Raw genomic sequence first — 22,496 nt, forward strand, 5'->3', positions numbered from 1 at the left:
TCGTTAAGCGAATCCTGCTTTCCCCCATTGGCTTTGCCGGCTGGGATGCTTGCAAACGACAATCATGTGACTCCATCATAAATACACAACACATATACAAGTAATCCTCAACTTACAACAGTTCGTTTAGCGACCATTCAAAGTTACAACAGCCCTGAAAAAAAACTTGGTTGTTTTTTGTTTCACACGTATGACCGTTGTGGCACCCCCATGGCCCTGCGATCGAAATTCAGATGCTTGGCAACTGACTCGTACTTATGACCGTCGCTGGGCCCCTGAGGTCATGTGATTCCACTTTTGCGACCTTTCTGGCCAGCAAAATCAATGGGGAAGCCAGATTCACTTAACAACTGGGTTACTCACTTAACAACAGCAAGGATTCGCTGGACCAGGGTAGCAAGAAAGGTCGTAAAACGGGGCAAAAAACTCACTCAACACAATGTCTCCTAAACATTGGACTCAATTGTAGTTGTATGTCATGCCCCCAGTCGGAGTCTGAATCTGTGAGGGAAGATGAGCTGGAACAGGAGCTGAGAGAGATCGAGGGGGCGGCTCCATTGGCTTTGGAGGAACTGGGGAAGGGCAGAGCCAATCCGGGCATGACTTTTCAGGATTAGAAAGCCTTAGAGAAATGGAGGAGCAGGAGAGACAAGAGCTCAGGCGAAGAACAAAGACTACCCCCTCCTGATCCTAGAGCATGGAGAGTAGATAGAAGGCGAGAACAACGCAGAGAGAGCCAGCTATGAGGGAGGATAGTGCTCCGACCCCCCTTCACAAGGCACACCTGGGGACTGAGATGTAAGGAGGTGCCAGTGGGAGGTGCCAGTGGCATTTATCGGGAACAAGCGTTGAATCTGTGGAGCCTCGTGTGCACTTGCCGACGCCTGGAGATTACTGTGTTCTGTCTTGTGGGAGCTTGTCCGGTTTGCCTGCATCACTGAACTTCTTGCCCTGGTTCCTGTTTTGCAAACCTGGCTTATTGGATTTCTGGCCTTGGTTACTGCTTTTGCTCACCTTGCTTACTGGACTACTCGCAGCCAGAAGCTTTACTCCAGGACTTGTAGTCAAAATGAGGACATTTGGGGGCAAAGTTGGAGCGATAAAGGGAAGTTTGTGAGATCTGTTCTCTGGCTGTGTTGCTTTCGTGCCACACCACGGGGTCATCCCATCGTACGTCGAAGATGAGCTGTGTGTAAATTTTGGATCTCGGGTAACGTTGGGGACGTTAGGTGCAAGGACCGGTTGTAAGTGACTTATTTCCAGCGCCGTTGTAAATTTGAAGAGTTACCAAGGGTGAAGGATAGACAATCCAAAATAGGTAGGTGCTATTTCCTTTTTTTTAAGAGCTTACACTTTCCAGCCTGGGAACCACGCAAGCACAAGCCACGTTAATCATATAATTGCTAGGTTGCAGATAAAACAAGCCCGGTTGGTCGGGACAGTGTTTCCGATAGAAGACCAGAATCCCGCTTCGCACAGTGACTGAATTGCCTTTCAGTTCCAACTTGTTGTAGGTCATCACGTTCTGCTGAGGGGTCGAGTTGAAGGACAGACAATTGTCGCAAGAGCAGGACGCCTGCCAGAGGTTCTGCGGGTAACGCGTGGCGCTGAAATCCTTCCTGGAGGGAGACAAGGAGAGTTAGGTAAGAATCGCATCCGACACCGGAAGCCCAGCCAAGATTGTGGGAAGGGGTGGTCTCACGGGTGAGATTGAAAAATTTTAGCAACCGGTTCTCAGCCCGGTTGTTGGCTGGCCGTGGTCATGGGGACATGGCCTACTCAGCCTCCTGCACCATGGTGGGGGGGCGTTTTCGCCCTCCCCAGGCTCTGGAGGTTTTCCTCAAGCCTCCACGAAGGCAAAAAGGGCCGCCTCCGAAGGCCGGACATTGGCTCATTTCCAGACTTCTGGTATTTCCGGTATTATTATTATTTATTTAATTTATTATTTATTTAAATTTATATACCGCCGTTCTCTCGAAGGACTCAGGGAGGTGAACAGCCACAGGTAAACACACAGAATACAAAAATTTAAGAACAGTTTAAAAAACATATTAAACAATTTTGGCCCAACAATTAAAATACCCCTTTTAAAATTAAAATTAAGTAATTGGAGAAGTTAGGCCAGCCCGGCTTGTTGAAATAAAAAAGTCTTGAGGGCCCGGCGGAAAGTACGTAAATCCGGAATCCTCCGTATCTCCGGGGGGGAGCTCGTTCCAGAGGGCAGTTGCTCCCACAGAGAAAGCTCTCCCCCTGGAGGCCGCCAGTCGACATCGTTTGACCGACGGCACCCTGAGGAGCCCCTCTCTGTGGGAGCGTACTGGCCGGTGGGAGGCTACCGGAGGCAGAAGGGGGTTTCGTAGGTACACAGGTCCTGAGCCAAGGAGCGCTCTAAAGGTGGTCACCAACACCTTGTCGCACCCAGAGGACCACCGGAAGCCAGTGCAGCTCGCGCAGGAGAGGTATTGCATGGGAGCGCCATGACGCTCCCACAATCAGCCGCGCGGCCGCATTCTGGAGCAGTTGAAGCCTCCGGGTGCTCTTCAAGGGGAGCCCCATGTAGAGAGCATTACAGTAGTCCAGGCGGAAAGTGACGACCATTGCAGCTTCTTCATGGTCACAAGATCAAAAAGGAGATGCTCGGCAACCGACTCGCATTTATGACGGCTACAGTGTCCTTGGGATCTCCTGATCCCCTTTTGTGACCTTCTGACCAGCAAAATCAATGGGGAAGCTTAACACCCATGTTCCTAACTTAACAACTGCAGCGATTCACTTAACAATGGTGGCAAGGAAAGGTCGTAAAATGGGGCCAAACTCCCTTCGCAACCTTCTCTCTTAGCAAGACAAAATTTTGGGCTCCATTTTGTAGGCGGTTTTTCTTACTTGTAACTCCAAGGAGAGATAGATCGTTGGGACACGGTACCACTGGACGTCGCTTGGCAATCCGTGGCTGAATCCGTGGCGTAGGGAGAGGTGGAGCCCGGATATTGCACTCGGAAGCTTCTCCCCAAATTGTGGATCCGGCTGTGATTACAGCAGTCATGCTCTGAAAAGCACCCATGAGCTTGGCGTAGCAGGGAAGCTACAAACAGGACACTGATGACGGCCTGGAAGAGGGAAGAGAGGATTGGAGAGGGGGTAGAAGGCAGGCTGGCAGTGGGGCAGAGGTCCCAGGGTGCAAATCGGGGTTTTCCAGAGGTTTCGGAACTTCCCACCCCTCCAGGGGTGAAATGCTCCCGGTTCGCACCGGTTCAGGAGAACCGGTAATAAAAAAAAGCTACCAGTTCAGGCAAACCGATAGATCAGCTGGGTCGTGTGGTTTATATTCGCTAGAAAGCAGGAAATCCTTGCCAAGGTGCTGCTGAGTTTTTAAGACTTTATGGACTTCAACTCCCAGAATTCCCCAGCCAGTTCTTTGTTTTCGCACTTTGCTGAAGTCAAGATATGTTACGTCGACCGCATTCCCGCTATCTATTAAGAAACTTTCCCTATCAAAAAATAGAATAGTCTAGCCACGTTTCTTCTTATCCTATCCATGCTGAATTCTGTTGTGGTCCGCCAGCAGCCTGCGGAGCTGGCAGCGGAATCGGACAGTGAGGAAGCTGAGGAGGAACATGGGGCAGTCCTGGAGTCTGGGGAAGGCACAAAGGCTCTGCGTCGGAGGCAGAGATGGGGCCAGGGCCACCTGGGAGTGATGCGCGGACTCTGGAGCCTCCAGAGTCGGACAGCAGAGAGGCAGAGGAACACGAGGAGCCTGTTCCTAGTGCACGCATGCACAGAGCTGCCAGAAGGCAAGAGCAGCTAAAGCAAAAGGGACGACTCAGGAGTAAGGCCAGGAAATGATTGGCCCCTCCCATAAGGCTTAAAAGAGAAACAAAGGCACTTGGGCCTTTTGCAGGAAAGCAACGTTGCTAACTCTGTTTCCAGTCGGCATCTCTTGTTCGTTTCTGAACTTCGTGGGGCTTTGCCAAGTAAGGCCTTTGGCAGGGCGTCAAAGAAGATAAAGGTTGGTGATTATTCCAAGAGGACTTGTTTTGCAACTAATTGGGACTCAGCTGGGAATGAACGTAATTCTCATTCTGTTACAATAAAATAGGTTTTTTTGGGGACTAATCGTGTCTTGTAATGACTCGGTAAGCCTAGGTCACAACAAATTGTGGTAAACTCTTGCCCGCTAGCTAGGGGAATTCTGCGAGTTGAAGTCCACAAGTCTTAAAGTTGCCAAGGTTACTGTGAATTCTTCTCATTCACATCCAGCAAAGTCTTTCAAGGGAGAATTTACAGTCACAGACCTTATCTGGCTTGGAGAGCTGCCAGGCCGATATCTTCCAAACTTGGCAAGGAATCTCGGAGAGTCACGAACCAATTAAGCGAACTAATTGTCTCCTGCAAACTCCACTCCCCTGTTGCTCCTCTTTTATTCCCTCTGGGAGGGGCCATTCACCGTCCACCTGTGGCTTTACTCCTGAGTCGACCCTTGTTCCTTAGCTGTTCCCTTCTCCTGGCAGCTCTGCGCATGCGCACACTGGGAACAGGGTCCAGCTGTTCTTCTGCCCCACTGATGTCCGACTCCGAAGGCAGCTGACAACTGTCAGACGGCCCTGGTCCCAGCTCTGCCTCCGACGCAGAGCCCTCGTCAGAGACTTCCCCAGACTCCGGGACTGGCCCATGTTCCTCCCCAACCTCCTCACTGTCTGAGTCTGCCACCAGCTCCGCTGGCGGGCCACAACGAGCTTGTGGTCACTCACTAACACAGTCACAACCCTGGTCAAAAGCCACACTCCGAACCCTTTCCACAGAACATCGAGGCACAAGGGTTCGGAAAACACAGAGACCCCGTGAATCTAAGGCAGGGGTGTCGCACCTTGACTGCTTGAAATCCACAGGTGTTAAAAGTGTCCAAGGTTGGATACCCCCGATCTAAGGCAACCACGAAACCTGGCTTGGGGACAATGCAAGTTGGTTGGTTGTCACAAACACACACACACACAGAGAGATTTTGAACTGAGGAAGTTAAGTGTGACCAGGGAAAAGGATATAGGAGTTAAACTGCCAGGCTAGAAAATGGGGTGGCGAGTTCTAGTTCTTGCTTGAGGTGGAAAGCCAGCTGGGTGAGTTTCCGCTGGTCGGATCACGAATTAATTCATCCCAAAAAAACTTCAGGCATTAATTGAGAGTCACTGGGATCAAGACTGACTTGGGAAGGAGAAAAAAGGGAAGGGCAGGGGAAAGGAAGGATATGTGAATGGGAAGGGAAGGAGGGAGGGAGGGAGATGGGAATGAGGAGGAGGAAGGAGGGAAAGAAGAAAGGAGAGGAGAATGGGGAAGGAAGGAAGGAAGGAGATGGGAATGAGGAGAAGGAAGGGCAGGAGGGAGGGACGGAGGAAGGAAGGAAGGAGATGGGAAGGAGGAGGAGGAGAAGGAGGGAAAGAAGAAAAGAAGTATGGAGGAAAGAAGGAAGGAAGGAAGAAAGGAAGGAAGGAAAGGGATGGGAATGAGGAGAAGGGAGAAAGGAAGGAAGGAGCTGAGAAGGAGGAGAAGGAAGGAAAGATGGGAAGGAGGAGTAGAAGAAAGGAAGGGAGGGAGGAAGAAAGGAGATGGGAAGGAGGAGGAGGAGAAGGAGGGAAAGAAGAAAAGAGATAAGTATGGGGAAAGGAAGGAAGGAAGGAAGGAAGGAAGGAAAAGATAGAGAGGACATAACCAAACCTGTTTCCTTGATCCTAGCAGGACCATTTCCCACCCGCCAGGAGCCACCTTACTCCGCTGCCTTTGCCAGCCAAGATCCGGCCGAGCCCCCTTAGCTGGGCTGCCGGGTTCGAGGGAGAGCTTTTCAGGACTTACCAGGCCCAGGTGGTCCATGGTGTGTATGGAAGCTCCTTGTATCTCCAGTGAGTCCTTTTCAGCTCCAACTCTTTTATTTTATTGCCAGAAGAACTTTCCATTCCTGGGTAGCTGATTTGCAAATGAGGCGGGATAGCCCTTCCTGGATGAATGGTGGTTTTTTTTGTTTTAAAATTCCATCCAAACCTGGATGGAATTTGAAATGAGGGGGGGGGGGTTGGGAGGGGAACCCCCTTGTGGGTGGGGAGGGGGCCCTCTCCCCCTTCCCCATTTTGTTTTGCAAATGAAAGGATTCGCTTTTTCAATGGAGGGATTTTCTGCATCTGAGGGAAGCCGCTCTCTTTGGGTTTCTTGGCGGCTTGCCAACCGTGTAGGTGAAACACCCCCCCACTCCCGGTCCCCGAGATTTATTTATTTTATTTTATTTTATTAATTTTTATTTTTATATTTATATTTATTTATTTATTTATTTATTTATTTTATTTTATTATTTATTTAATTTAATATAATTTAATTTTACTTTAATTTAATTTCATTTTATATTTTATTAACTTTTATTTTATTTTTATTAAGTTTCATTTTATATTTTATTAACTTTTATTTTATTATTTTATTTTATTTATTTTATTTATTTTATTTGTTTGTTTTTTATTTATATTTATATTTTTTTATTTATTTTTATTTATTTGTTTTTTATTTTTATTTATTTATATTTATTTATTTATTTATTATTTTTATTTTACTTTATTTTATATTTTATTGTTTTATTTTATTTTTATTAAGTTTTATTTTATTTTATACTTTATTAAGTTTTTTTATTTTTTTATTTTTTATTGTTTGTTTTATTGTATTTATTGTATTTATTTTTATATTTTTATTTATTTATTTATATTTATTTTTTATTTTTATTTTACTTTTATATTTTATTGTTTTATTTTATTTTTATTGTTTCATTTTATTTTATTTTATACCTTATTAAGTTTTTTTTATTTTTTTGTTTTTTATTGTTTGTTTTATTTTGTTTTATTTTATTTATTTTTATTTCTTTTTATTTCTTTTTATTTTCTTTTTTATTTATTGATTTGCCAAGCACATATAAGAGGACAGATTAAAAAGTAGAAATGTGGTTTTTGAAGACGTGAAAAGGATATGAGTAAAAAGGAACCCTAAGACCCTTTAGGACCCCTGTTACTGTGACGGACATTAAAGTCCGTCATAGTAGCAGGGACCTTGGAGGTCATCTAGTCCAACCCCATGCGGGAGATCTGTACTAGGGATTCGAACCACCAAACTGCCCACCTTTCTGATCACGGGGGGGGGCATCCTCCCCCCAGACCACCAGGGAGTGGAGAGGGGGAGGTGATCTCTCTGGAGAATCCCGCTCGGTCGGATCAATTCATTCAGTGCGATCAAGCCTTCGGTGCAAGATTGGAAAAGACCGTAACAGATAGACTGCCACTAGAGCTGGAGGCTCTTCGGCGCACCTCAGCTCACTGGGTGAGGGGGTAGTGGGAGGGAAAATAACAGGGAGGCCTTCGACTTAGGACCGCAAACGGAGCCCACCATGTCTGTGGCTGAGGGAGACCGTCGTTAAGTGGCTCTGCTCCATTTCACGACTTTTCTCGCCACGGTTGTTAAGTGAATCGCCGCAGCAGTTAAGTTCGGAAGACGGTCGCTAAGTGAATCTGGCTTCCCCATTAACTTTGCTAGTCAGAAGGTCCCGAAAGAGCAAGCGATATAGTCGTTAAGGGAGTTTTGCCCCATTTTACAATTTTCCTTGGCCCCGTTGTTAAGAGAATCACTGCCGTGATGAAGCGAGTCGCACGGTTGTTAAGCGAATCTGACTTCCCCATTGACCTTGCTTGTTAAGTGAGCCCCGGAACACTGCAACCGTCGTAAATACGGATCAGTTTGCCCGACGTCCAAATTTTGATCAGGGGATAGCGGAGATGCAGGAATGGTCGTAAGTGTGAAAAGCCGGTCAGAAGTCTTTTTTTTTTCCCCAGTGCCGTTGTAACTTCGAAGGGTCACTAAATGAATGGTTGTAAGGCGAGGTCTTACAAAATGCGAAAGACCTGTGAACAAAATGGCGCCAAGCTGCCATCTTGGCTTGCTCCCTGTTCGACAGTGTTGAGGATGCTATTGAAAGGATAAGCCACCATTTGGGGTTAATGGGCACCTCTTTCCGTTCCCAAGATGGCTGACGAGTATGCGGTTGGCCCATTCACAAAGTGCTCCCCACTTTGAAGAGGGGGCGGAGCCCGCTCATTTGCATAAGGGCTGCCCCATCGATCCATTCACAAAACACGCCAGTTAGGTGGGCGTGGCCGCCAAGGCGAGGGAGGGCAGGCGCACTCACAAAATGGCCGTCCCCTCCCTCAGGATCCTTTCTGCTGCTTTTCACACCTTTCTTATTAACCCCTGGCAGCAAGAAACTTCCTTTTTACAGATAATCCTCCAATTGCGACCAAAATTGAGCCCCAAATTTCCGTTGCTAAGCGAGACACGTGTTAAGTGAGTTTTGACTCATTATACGACCTTTCTTGCCTCCGTCGTTAAGTTGCCATTGACACATTAGTCACCCGGTTGTTAAGTGAATCTGGCTTCCCCATGGACTTTTCTTGTCAGAAGGACCCGGGGAAACTGCGACCGTCATAAATATGAACCATCTGAATTTTGATCACATGATCATTGGGGATTCTGCAACAGTCGTAACTGTGAACAACGGTCATAAGTCGCTGTGACTTTGATCGGTCACTAAATGAACTGCTGTAAGTCGAGGACTACCTGTATTGGTCGATCCCACCACAATCCACTTCCTTGCCAGTTGAGCCTCCATGGCTCAGCGCAAACGACAGGTAGTCCTCAATTTACGACCACAATTGAGCCCAAAACTTCTGTTGCTAAGCGAGACGGGATACTGCAACCGTCATAAATATGAGTCAAGCAGCTGAATTTTGATCACCTCACCGTGGGGATGCTATTGTAACTTCGGTCACTAAACGAATTATTGTAAGTCGTGGATTATCTGTATCTGCAACATAAAAACAGGCAGACTGGCCTACCTTGCAGGGTTCTGCTCATCATGGCCTCTGCCTTTCCGAACTCTGCACATGCCTTTGGGCAGTCGTTCCCAGACAGCCGATCCTCTAGAAACAAATCCAATATATATCCAGGTAGTCCTCATCTTATGACCACAACCGGGGACACAACCTCTGTTGCTAAGCAAGGCAGGTCATGCCTGATTTTATGACCTTGGCTTTTTTTTTGCCACGGTTGTTAAGCGAACCGTGCAGTCGTTTCTCCCAGTGACTTTGCTGGCCGGAAGCCAGCCGAATGATCACATGACTTCCCACAATGCCGAAAGCTGCCGAACACTCAAATTTTGACCACGTGATGCCAAAACAGTCATAAGTGCGAGGACCAGTCATAAAATCATTCAATGAATGGTTGTAAGTGGAGGATTACTGTGGATTCCAAACGGGTTATTATTATTTCACTAAAAAAATTATTCTAAGGCCTCATTCACAGTATATAGACAGTCCTCAAATTACGACGATTCGTTTAACGACCATTTGAAGTTACAACGGCACTGGGGGGGGGGAAATGCCATTATGACCATTGTTCACCCTTACGACCGTTGTAGCGTTCCCCGTGGTCACGTGTCAAAATTCAGGCGCTTGTCAACTGACTCATAGTTATGACGGGTGCAGCATCCCCGGGGGGGGGAGGTCACACGATCCCCTTTTGCGACCTCCTGACAAGCAAAATCAGTGGGGAAGTCGGATTCGCTTAACAACTGTATGACTCACTTAACATGTGCAGCGATTCCCCGAACAACGGCGGCTAGAAAGGTTGAAAAACAGGGCAAAACTCACTTAACGGCCGTCTCGGTTAGCAACAGAAATTGTGGGCTCCATTGTGGTCCTAAATCAAGGACTTACCTGTCGTTTGCGCTGAGCCATGGAGATTCTTAAGTGGCAACGTTTAAGAACTGTGGCAAGAAATTTCGTACAATGAGGGCAAACCCTCCCTTAAAAACTGTCTCGCTTAACGACGGAACTTTGGGGCTCCATCGTGCTTCGTAACTCGAGGCTCTAGAATAGATCGAAACGATCCCCTCGTGCAGTCCCCACTTGTGGTTTTTATGGATAAAAGTGCAACAAACAAAGGGCTAACAACTAGCGGGAAAGAATAACAGAGTGGGAAGGGACCTCGGAGGTCCTCTAGTCCAACCCCCTGTTCAGGCAGGAAACCCAACGCAAGCACAATCACATCAGGGTTGCTAGGCAACAGGAAACCTTAGTCCATTCGCAGGTATCCAAGCAACAACATTCACACCTGACAACAGGTGGTGGGGAGAACCTGGGAATGCCCCATAGGAAGGGATTTCCTTGTGGTTTTGGGAAAACAAAACAAACTCCAGTTCCCTCAGAATTTCATAATCTTTTCCAGGAATTCCCCCTTGCTGCCTCTCCGCCAGGTCTACCTGAACTCTGACTCACCTGGAGGACAATGGGTGCCTTTGAGAGGGAACGGCAGGGAACAAGGCCCAGGTGAGTTAGCAGGCATTCCATCCACTGTGTTTATCAGATGCTCCACACACACCAAGCTCTGACCGGGTTAAAATTATGAAAATTAGAAGAATTAGAATTAGAATTAGAATTAGAAGAATTAGAATTAGAAGAATTAGCAGTAGAAGTAGAAGAATTAGAATTAGAATAATTAGAAGTAGAATTCGAAGAATTAGAAGTAGAATAATTAGAATTAGAATAATTAGAATTAGAATAATTAGAAGTAGAATTAGAAGAAGTAGTAGAATAATTAGAAGTAGAATTAGAAGAATTAGCATTAGAATTAGAAGAATTAGAATAATTAGAAAGAATTAGAATTAGAATAAGTAGAAGTAGAAGTAGAATAATTAGAATTAGAAGAAGTAGAAGAATTAGAAGTAGAGTTAGAAAAATTAGAAGAATTAGAAGAATTAGAATTAGAATAAGAATAATTAGAAGTAGAATAATTAGAAGTAGAATTAGAAAAATTAGCATTAGAATTAGAATAATTAGAAAGAATTAGAATAATTAGAATTAGAAGAATTAGAAGTAGAATAATTAGAATTAGAAGAAGTAGAATTAGAAGAATTAGCAGTAGAAGTAGATTAGAATTAGAAGTAGAATTAGAAGAATTAGAAGTAGAATAATTAGAAGTAGAATGAGAAGAATTAGCATTAGAATTAGAAGAATTAGAATAATTAGAAAGAATTAGAAGAATTAGAATTAGAATAAGTAGAAGTAGAAGTAGAATAATTAGAATTAGAAGAAGTAGAATAATTAGAAAGAATTAGAAGAATTAGAATTAGAATAAGTAGAAGTAGAATTAGAATAATTAGAATTAGAATAAGAATAATTAGAAGTAGGATAATTAGAAGTAGAATTAGAATAATTAAAAGTAGAATAATTAGAAGTAGAATTAGAAGAATTAGCATTAGAATTAGAATAATTAGAATAATTAGAAAGAATTAGAATAATTAGAAGTAGAATAATTAGAAGTAGAATAATTAGAATTAGAAGAAGTAGAATTAGAAGATTAGAAGTAGAGTTAGAATAAATAGAAGAATTAGAAGTAGAATAATTAGAAGTAGAATTAGAAGAAGTAGAATTAGAAGAATTAGAAGTAGAAGAATTAGAAGTAGAATTAGAATAATTAGAATTAGAAGAAGTAGAATTAGAATTAGAAGAATTAGAAAGGTTGTTAAGGGACTTGCTACAGTTCAGTTAGGAACACGGTTGTTAAGTGAATCACCACAGTCGTTAAGTGAGTCACATGGTTGTTAAGTGAATCGGCCTTCCCCATTGACTGCTTGTTGGAAGGTCGCCGAAGGGGATCACATGACCCCGGGACAATGTAACCGTTGTAAATATGAGTCAGTTTGCCAAGCATCTGAATTTTGATCACATGACCACAGGGACGCTGCGATGGTCGTAAGTGTGAAGAACAGTCACAAGTCTGAGTTTTGATCCCACAATCATAGAGATGCTGCGATGGTACCATTCGTTAGTCACTTGTTTCAGGGCCGTTGCAACTTTGAACGGTCACTAAATGAACTGTTGTAAGTCGAGGACTACCTGTATCAAGGAACCAACTGTCCATAGCTGAATTGAATGAACGAAGGAATGAAGAAACGAAGGAACGTATGAACGAATGAACGGCAATCAGAAGGCTGGTTTGGCATGGCTGGCTAGGGAATTCTGGGAGTTGAAGTCCACCCATCTTAAAGGGCCCCCCGCTTAGAAACACTGCATTAGTGTATCTTATAAGTCACCTCAAAAGCTTTAAAACTCCCATTTCTGCCTATTTTTTTAAATTTCTGTGCCTCGGGGCTCCGGTGTTGTGACAACAAGGGTGGAAATATTTGTGCAATTAGACCGTTGTTGTTTTTTTTCCCCTCACAAATGACCCAGAGGAGAAAAAGGGGAAGATTAATTCATTCGGTCTCTGACCTGCACGTCTGCACAATTACACCTGTTAGCGACGTCCTTGTGCGTTTGTTGTGTTGTGGAGAGAAAGCAAAGGTGATTTTCTGTGGGAATTGTACAATATTTGCATCCATGCAAATTCGACTCTGGGGTTTAAGCCAAGTTAAAAAGCAAAGTGGAACCAAGGACAACGAATCAAGGAAAATGCCAGCGTGGTTAGTCAAACAGAATGGGTCACCATAGCAAAATATACATAGAGCCATCCGTCAGCAGAAAAAATCAGGAAATGGAAGAATAAACCTTCAAATTTTATTTTATTTTATTTTATTTTATTTTATTTATAGTATTTTATTTTATTTTATTTTATTCATTTTTTATTTTTTCATTATTTTATTTTAGTTTATTATTTGTTTTTATTTTATTTATTTTTTATTATTTTTTATTTTATTTTATTCATTTTTTCTTTATTTTATTTTATTTTTTATTTTTTCATTATTTTATTTGAGCTTATTTGTTTTTATTTTATTTTATTTATTTTTTATTATTTTTATTTTATTTTATACATTTTTTATTTATTTTAGTTTATTTTTTATTTTGTTTCATTATTTTATTTTATTTTTTATTTGTTTTTATTTTATTTCATTTATTTATGATTTATTTATTTTATTTTATTTTATTTATTTTATTTACAGTATTTTTTTTATTTTATTTTATTTTATTCATTTTTCTTTATTTTAGTTTATTTTTTATTTTTTCATTATTTTATTTGAGTTTATTATTTGTTTTTATTTTATTTTATTTATTTTTTTATTATTTTTTATTTTATTTTATTCATTTTTACTTATTTTAGTTTAGTTTTTATTTTGTTTCATTATTTTATTTTATTTTCTTATTTGTTTTAATTTAATTTTATTTATTTATGATTTATTTATTTTTTATTATTTTATTTTATTATTTTATTCATTTTATTATTTTATTCATTTATTTATTTATTTTAGTTTATTTTTTATTTTCTTTCATTATTTTATTTTATTATATTATTTTATTTTTTCTATGTCTGGGTTGTTCTTGTTTGTTTATTTGTTTGTTTTATTTGATTTGTATACCGCCCTACTCCCAAAGGACTCAGGCCGGTGAACAAGCCACAAGATAAAAACACACTACTACAAAAATTAAAACAGAATAAAACCGGATTAAATAATTTGGCTGAAGACCGATTTAAAACACCCCAATAAATTAAAACCAATTTAAAATTTGTATTTTAAAAGGAAAAAGGGGAAAAATTAGGCCAGGCCAGCCTGATAGAATAAAAAGGTTTTAAGAGCGCGGCGGAAGGTGAGTAGATCCGGGATCCTCCGTATCTCCGGGGGGAGCTCATTCCAGATAGTAGGTGCCCCCACTGAGAAGGCTCTCCCCCTGGGGGCCGCCGGCCGACATTGTTTGGCCGACGGCACCCGGAGAAGTCTCTCTCTGTGAGAGGGTACCGGCCAGTGAGAGGCCATTTGCGGCAGCAGGCGGTCCCGTAAATAACCAGGCCCTAAGCCATGGAGCGCTCTAAAGGTGGTAACCAAGACCTTGAAGCGCACACGGAAGACCACCGGGAGCCAGTGCAGCTCGCGCAGGAGAGGTGTTACATGGGAACGCCATGTCGCTCCCATAACCACCCGCGCGGCCGCACTCTGCGCCAGTTGGAGCCTCCGGGTGCTCCTCAAGGGGAGCCCCATGTAGAGAGCATTGCAGTAGTCCAGGCGGGAAGTGACGAGGGCATGAGTGACCGTGTTTAAGGAGTCCCTTTTATTATTTTATTCATTTTATTATTTTATTCATTTTTTATTTATTTTATTCATTTTTTATTTATTTTAGTTTGTTTTTTATTTTGTTTCATTATTTTATTTTATTATATTATATTATTTTTTTTCTAGGTTTGGGTTGTTCTTAAATCAAATCCCCACCCCCCAAAAAAAATCTTCCCTCACAATCTGCTTCTGAAGCAAATTTCTGTACCTCCAAGATATCCAGGAATAACCTAAGCTGAATTCCCTTGAGAGCATGTGCAGAGTGCAAAATTGTTTAATTTTTTTTTTCAGAGTGCCATTTGCGTGGTGCCCCTTCCCCTTGGTGCAGATGAGCATATTGTCAGTTTCAAACATAGTGAGGGGGATACAGGTAGTCCTCGACTTACGACCGCAGTTGAGCCCCCACATTTCTGTTGCTAAGTGAGGCAGTGAATTTTTACCCCGTTTTACGATCTTTCTCGCCACCGTTCTTAACCGGTCACTGCGGTTGTTAATTTAGGAACACGGGTTCTTAAGTGAATCTGGCTTTCCCATTGAGTTTGCTTGTTGGAAGGTCGCAAAAGGAGAATCACTTGACCCCAGGATCCTGCCACCGTCATAAATATGAGCTACTTGCCAATTTCGATCATGTGACCAAGGGGATGCTGCATTGCTTGTAAGTGTGAAAAATGGTCGTAAGTCACTTTTTTCAGTGGAGTGGTAACTCTGAATGGTCATTAAATGAAGTATTATAAGTTGAGGACACAGCTTTTGTGGCTAAGGCAGGACTAGAACTCACCGTCTCCTGGTGATCGGTTCAAAGTCACTCAGATGGCTTTCTTGCCTCAGGCAGGACTAGAACTCACCGTCTCCTGGTGATCGGTTCAAAGTCACCCAGATGGCTTTCTTGCCTCAGGCAGGACTAGAACTCACCGTCTCCTGGTAATTGGTGCAAAGTCTCCCAGCTGGCTTTCCTGCCTCAGGCAGGACTAGAACTCACCGTCTCCTGGTGATCGGTTCAAAGTCACCCACATGGCTTTCTTGCCTCAGGCAGGACTAGAACTCACCGTCACCTGGTGATTGGTGCAAAGTCTCCCAGCTGGCTTTCCTGCCTCAGGCAGGACTAGAACTCACCATCTCCTGGTGATCAGTTCAAAGTCACCCAACTGGCTTTCCTGCCTCAGGCAGGACTAGAACTCACCGTCTCCTGGTGATCGGTTCAAACCAGTGGTAGGATTCAAATAATTTAACAACCGGTTCTCTGCCCTAATCACTGGCTGGGTAGGCGTGGCCAGGTGGTCATGTGACTGGGTGGGTGTGGCCAACTCGACATCACTCATCACACCCAGCCCCGCGTTCCGGCCACTCTCCCTTTCCCCAGACCTTGGGACTATACCAGTGGTGGTATTTAGCCGGATCGGACCGGTTCGGGTAAACTGGTAGTGGCGAAATGCGGGTGGGCCCGCTCACCCACCCCGGCGCTATGCCATCCTATTTAGCCATGTTTTCTAAGCCGCGCACATGTGTGCAAGCCGTGCGTATGCGCGGAAGGCGGACGCTGTCACATTTTCGGTGCATGGCGAACCGGCTGTAGACTTGTGTAAAACTCACCTCTGGCCTATACGCAACGCCTCCAGAAATGAAAAGGTTAACCAACCCTCAGTTTCCTGGTGCAAATGCCCCCTCTCCCCCCCCCCCCAGTGAAAGGATGGGGAGAGACCCGCAAAGCATTCTGCTCCCATCCCCAAGGAAAGGAAGACATCGGAGGCGGAGCTTATTAAAAAGCAATATATGGTGTCATAACAGCCAACATTTCACACCTGAGGTGGCAGACGCAATAAATCCCACTGACTCCTCAGAAGCAATTTACAATTAAAGCCCATTTTGCGCCCCAAAAATAAGAAATAAATAGGAGAAGGATTGACAATACTTCTGCGGCAGGCAATTCGGAAAGAGACTGGGCAAAAGCTGGATTAACCCCTTCTTTCTCTCCTTCCTCCGTTCCTTCTTTCCCTCCTTCTCCTCGTTCCCATCTCTTTCTTTCCTTCCTTCTTTCTTTCTTTCCTTCCTTCCTTTCCTTCCTTCTCTCCTTCTCTTCATTCCCCTTTCTCTTTCCTTCTTTCCTTCCTTCCTACTTTCCTTCCTTCCTTCCTTTCCTTCCTTCTCCTTGTTCCCATCTCTTTCTTTCTTTCTTTCCCTCCTTCCTTCTCCTCCTTCCCTTCTCTTTCTTTCTTTCCTTCCTTCCTTCTGTCCTTCTCTCCTTCCTTCCTTCTTTCCCTCCTTCCTTCTCTTCATTCCCCTTTCCTTCCTTCTTTCTTTCCGTCCTTCCATCTTCTCCTTCCCATCTCTTTCTTTGTTTCCTTCCTTCCTTCTTTCTGTCCTTCCATCTTTATCTCCTTCCTTCCTTCTTTCCCTCCTTCCTTCTCCTCCTTCCAATCTTTCTTTCCTTCCTTCCTTCCTTCCGTCCTTCTCTCCTTCCTTCCTTCTTTCCCTCCTTCCTTCTCATTACCCTTTCCTTCCTTCCTTCTTTCCTTCCATCCTTCTTTCTCTCCTTCCTCCTCCTTCCCATCTTTTTCTTTCTTTCCTTCTTTCCTTCCTTCCGTCCTTCTCTCCTTCCTTCTTTCTTTCCCTCCCTCCTTCCTTCTTTCCCTCCTTCCTTTTCTTCATTCTCCTTACTTTCTTTCCTTCCTTCCTTCCTTCCTTCCTTCTTTCCCTCCTTCCTCCTCCTTCCCATCTCTTTCCTTCCTTCCTTCCTTTCTTCCTTCCTTCCTTCCTTCCTTCCTTCCTTCCTTCCTTTTTCGGTCTGTTTTTTGGTCATTTTCGGACCGTTTTCTGCCCCCAAAACAGCCGAAAATGGCCCGGAAAATGGCCTGTAAATGGCTGAAAAATGGCCAAAAAACAGGCCAAAAAATGGCCTGAAAATGGCTGTTTTGGGGGCCATTTTTCGGCCATTTTTAGAAAACAGCCCGGAAAATGGCCTAGAAAACACCCTGAAAATGGCCAAAAAACAGGCCAGAAAACAGCAAAAAATGGGCCAGAAAACGGCCATTTTTGCTCCTTTTTTCGGCCGAATACAGCCTGAAAAACGGCCTGAAAAACGGGCGGGGGCTGGCCCAGCCAGTGGTGGGATTAGCCGGTTCGCCGAACTGGGCAGAATTTTAACCACCAGTTCGCCAGTACCCGTCCGAACCGGCTGAATCCCACCTCTGGTTCAAAGTCACCCAGCCGGCTTTCCTGCCTCAGGCAGGACTAGAACTCCCTGTCTCCTGAAGCTTGGTTCAAAGTCCTTTTTCCTGTCCTTTTTCCTCGACGTGGTTTTAGATGCATGTGAATTTTTGAAATATTCTTCTTCCTTCCTTCCTTCCTTTTCTTTTCATTTATCGCATTTAAAAATCCTGTGCTATGTCTTGTGGGTTTTGGGGGGTTTTTTGTCTTTCAAATGACTCTACGAGTGACAGTTTTTATAAACTTTATTTATTTTATTTACTTATTAAATTTATATCCCGCCCTTCTCCCCGAAGGGACTCAGGATAACTCTATGTCCCAAAACAGGTTAGTTATGTTCTTCTAATCCAATTTTAAAAAAACAAAGCGGAATTGTAAAAAGTTGTAAATCCGGTTTGTTTAAAAATGAATTCCATTTAACTTGTTTTTGCTTTACATGTCAATACAGTGTTCGAAGTAACTCTGGTTTCTCTTCGGTGTTAAATTTGTGCTTTTTGTGTCTTCTGCATAATGGCACAGAAGTGTTGTAATGTGTAAAAATATCAATGGTGTCATTACACAAATGAGATCATCGGTCCAGATAATCTGTAGAAAGAACAAAATTGCAAGCAAACAGCCTTAACATGCAAGCCAGCATTTCTTCTGTTGCATCCAGACCCCAATAAATGTATTTGTTAGATGAACTAAGTTGGAATTATAATTGATTTATTTGTGGGTCTTGGGAGATGCAATACGGAGACATGATTTAATTGAGTTTTAAATTTAATAATTTAATTACCGACTTAATTCACTTTCCGGATTTACAGAAGAGTGAATCAAACAGGCTGGTTGTGTCCAGCACCCCAAACCTCAAAAAACAAAACCACCAAGTTTAAAATTAAAACAATATTTGTATGTGTGAATGTAACCACTGTGCCTCCCTGTAATCATAAAATGTGTCCTGAAATAATGAAAAATTAAAGTTCTGGGTATATTTAGTCGTAATTCACAAGCCTTCTGCTTCAGTGGATCTCATTGTTAGTGAATGAAATCCGTGGATATCTGCAGATAAATGCAAATCTTTCCCTTTAAAATAAATTAAAAATTATAAATAAATTTAGAACTGAGGAGAAATTTCCTGACAGAACAATTAATCGGTGGAACAACTTGCCTCCAGAAGTTGTGAATGCTCCAACACTGGAAATTTTAAAGAAGATGTTGGATAACCATTTGTCTGAAGTGGTGGAGGGTTTCCTGCTTAAGCAGGGGGTTGGACTAGAAGACCTCCAAGGTCCCTTCCGACTCTGTTATTCTATTCTATTCTATTCTATTCTATTCTATTCTATTCTATTCTATTCTATTCTATTCCATTCCATTCCATTCCATTCCATTCCATTCCATAATTTCTATTCTATTCTATTCTATTCTATTCTATTCTATTCTATTCTATTCTATTCTATTCTATTCTATTCTATTCTATTCCATTCCATTCCATTCCATTCCATAATTTCTATTCTATTCTATTCTATTCTATTCTGTTCTATTCTATTCTATTCTATTCTATTCCATTCCATTCTATTCCATTCCATAATTTCTATTCTATTCTATTCTATTCTATTCTATTCTATTCTATTCTATTCTATTCTATTCTATTCTATTCCATTCCATTCCATTCCATTCCATTCCATTCCATTCCATAATTTCTATTCTATTCTATTCTATTCTGTTCTGTTCTATTCTATTCTATTCTATTCTATTCTATTCTATTCTATTCTATTCTATTCTATTCCATTCCATTCCATTCCATTCCATTCCATTCCATTCCATTCTATTCTATTCCATTCCATAATTTCTATTCTATTCTATTCTATTCTATTCTATTCTATTCTATTCTATTCTATTCTATTCTATTCTATTCTATTCTATTCCATTCCATTCCATTCCATTCCATTCCATTCTATTTTCAAAAGATTCAAAATTTTATCCTTTAAAATCAGAGGCTCCTATGACATTTGCACAAACCATAAAAAATGCAGTAAGCATCATGTTAAATTCTCTCTGTTAAGACTGCGGTTCACTAATTTAAAGTTAGGAGCTAAATTTAAAATGATTATATGTTGGAGATACCCCCCCAAAGAAAAAAACAAACCTAAGCTCAGCATAGTAAATCAAAACTCGTTTAAGGCTGAATAAAGCAATGGTTAATGCAATAAATAAAATAAACGGAGGGTTGAAGGACCAACGCTCCTTTGTCTAAAATGCAAGGAATTATACATAAAATATCAGAGTTGGACGGGACCTTGGAGGTCATCTAATCCAACCCCCTGCTTGAGCACGATTAGTAGCTGGTAGTTCTTTGGGGCACTTTCACAAAATGGCTGCCAGGGACGTTGCTTGCCCATTGGTTATCTCAAAGGAATCATAAAGCAAATATGCTCTCAGCTCACTGGTGACTTTTAGGCACGACGACGCAGTTTTGTTAGCAAAAATGTAGAATTGCTTTTACGGGTTTTTTTCCCAGAAAGAAACAGTCTCAGGATCTCTTAGTGGTCTCCTTTCCCAAACACCAACTGACATTGCGTTAATTCCCAAATGCAAAATTGGCCCAGAGCTGCCATCAGCTGTGTCCATTGGAGAAATAATCCATAATATTGCAGCCTGCTCTTGTCATATCCACCCACACAATCTCTTCTAATTAAGTTAATTTCTGGGCAAAATTCCCCAAAATTTCAACTTTTGCAGCTTCGATCTTTTTCATTTAATAATTATCTGTCTGAGATCCAGCTGCTTTATTGGAAATAGATCAGGCTGGGATAACAACAAGAAGAAGTTTAACTAAATTCAGTTCAGCTGGCTGAGTTTCATGTTTAATGAATAAAAGAGATAATAATAATAATAATAATAATAATAATAATAATAATAATAATAATAATAATAATATAGGTCCGTGATGGTGAACCTATGGCATGGGTGCGCCGGCCAGCTGATTTTCGGACCTTCTGGGCCCACCAGAAGTCAGGAAACATGCTCTTTCTGGCCTCCGGAGGGCCTCTGGGATGGGAAAGGCCGTTTTTGCCCTCCCCAGGCTCCTAGAAAGGCTCTGGAGCCTGGGGAGAACGAAAAATGGACCTACCGGGCCCACCGTGCCATTGCGTGCCAAAAGCTGAGGGAACATGGGGGGGGGGGCACACTTTTGGCACGTGATGGCAAAAATGTTAGCCATCACCGATATAGGTTATGCAAAGAAGCAGAAGAAATGGTAGATTGTATACAGATAGTCCTCTGTATACGGTCGTAAGTGTGAGAAACGGTCGCAAGTCATTTTTTTCCCCAGTGCCGTTGTAACTCTGAATGGTCACTAAACAAACTGTTGTAATTTGAGGGCTACCTATATTCAGGTCATCCTGAAGTTCACACAAACAGTAACACAAATGATTTCTTATAAACTTAATTGTCTGCCAGTAATGTAAAATTAAGTGGGAATATCGAGCTGGAAAAAATTGAAAATGAGCAGGTTAAAATATTGTGGGACTTCCCACTACAAACTGAGAAAGTCTTGGCCCAAACAAACCAGGTTTAATCGTGGTTGAATAAAAGGGAAGGGTGAATCGTTGGTGTGGCAACATCAGGGGATTGTAGAATAGAAGACAAAAATTAGGAGAAATGACAAGAGTGACAAGATTCAGAAATTAAAGGATTGAGGTAAACGGACCGGGGGCGGGGTTTCCAGGGGTTATTGGCACATGGGGTATCCTATTGAAAGGAAAATCTGGACACTGACAACTTTTTCATTGGTCAATTGCAAAAGGCCACACCGCTTGGCGTCTGCAGGACAGGTGTGTCCAACCTTGGCCACTTTTTTAAGACCTGTGGACTTCGACTCCCAGAATTCCCCAGCCAGCCGTGATTTCACAGTGTGGTGTATGGAAAAAAAGTCAGGGTGGGGTCAAGGTGACGGATGGGGAAGTGGGGCAGAGAGAGGTGTACCAGTTGGATAGCGACCTGCTGGTTGGTAGAGATACAAAAGGGAGAAGGTGGTTTCCCAGACTCAATTTAAAATCCCAGTTTGGGGTTGGGAGAATAGAATGACTTGGACAAGACCCATTCCTGTGGAAGTGTTTTTCTTTTTCTTTTTCTTTCTTTCTTTCTTTCTTTCCTTCCTTTCTTCTCATTCCCATTTCCTTCCTTCCTTTCTTCTCCTCATTCCCATCTCTTTCCTTCTCCCTTTTCTTCCTTCTCCTCATTCCCATATCCTTCCCTCCTTTCCTATCTCCTTCCCTTCCTTCCTTCCTTCTCCTCATTCCAATCTCCTTCCCTCCCTCCCTCCTTCATCTTCTTCCTTCTTTCCTTCTCATTCCTATCTCCTTCCTTCCTTCTCCTCGTCATTCCCCCTTCCTTCCTTCTTATTCCCCCTTCCTTCTCATTCCTATCTCCTTCCTCCCTGCCTTCTTTCCTTCTCCTTCCTTTCTTCCTTCCTTCGCCTCATTCCCTTCCTTCCTTCTTTCTCATTCCTATCTCCTTCCTTCCTTCCTCCCTGCCTTCTTTCCTTCTCCTTCCTTTCTTCCTTCTTCCTCATTCCCGCTTCCTTCCTTCCCCCTTCCTCCCTTCTCCTCATTCCTATCTCCTTCCTCCCTGCCTTCTTTCCTTCTCCTTCCTTTCTTCCTTACTTCCCCTCCTTCCCCCTTCCTTCCTTCTCCTCATTCCTATCTCCTTCTTCCCTGCCTTCTTTCCGTCTCCTTCCTTTCTTCGCCTCCTTCCCTTCCTTCCTTCTCATTCCTATCTCCTTCCTTCTTTCCTCCCTGCCTTCTTTCCTTCTCCTTCCCTTCTTCCTTCCTTCGCCTCATTCCCTTCCTTCCTTCCTTCTCATTTCTATCTCCTTCCTTTCTTCTTCCTCCTCACTCCCCCTTCTTTCCTTCCTTCCTTCTCCTCATTCCTATCTCCTTCCTCCCTGCCTTCTTTCCTTCTCCTTCCTTCCTTCCTTCTCCTCATTCCTATCTCCTTCCTTCCTTCCCTCCCTTCCTCCCTTTTTTTCCTTATGCCCTCTGCCCGCCATTTGTGACCCTGAGGAGGAAAATCCCCCCAATCCAGAAGACCTTCCGGTACCCCTTGAATCCAACCCGGAGGTGGGGGGTGGGCAGGTATTATTATTATTATTATTATTATTATTATTATTATTATTATTATTATTATTATTATTATT

This window comes from Pantherophis guttatus, chromosome 4 (assembly GCF_059756535.1).
Source record: "Pantherophis guttatus breed Tessera chromosome 4, ASM5975653v1, whole genome shotgun sequence".
NCBI lineage: Eukaryota > Metazoa > Chordata > Lepidosauria > Squamata > Colubridae > Pantherophis > Pantherophis guttatus.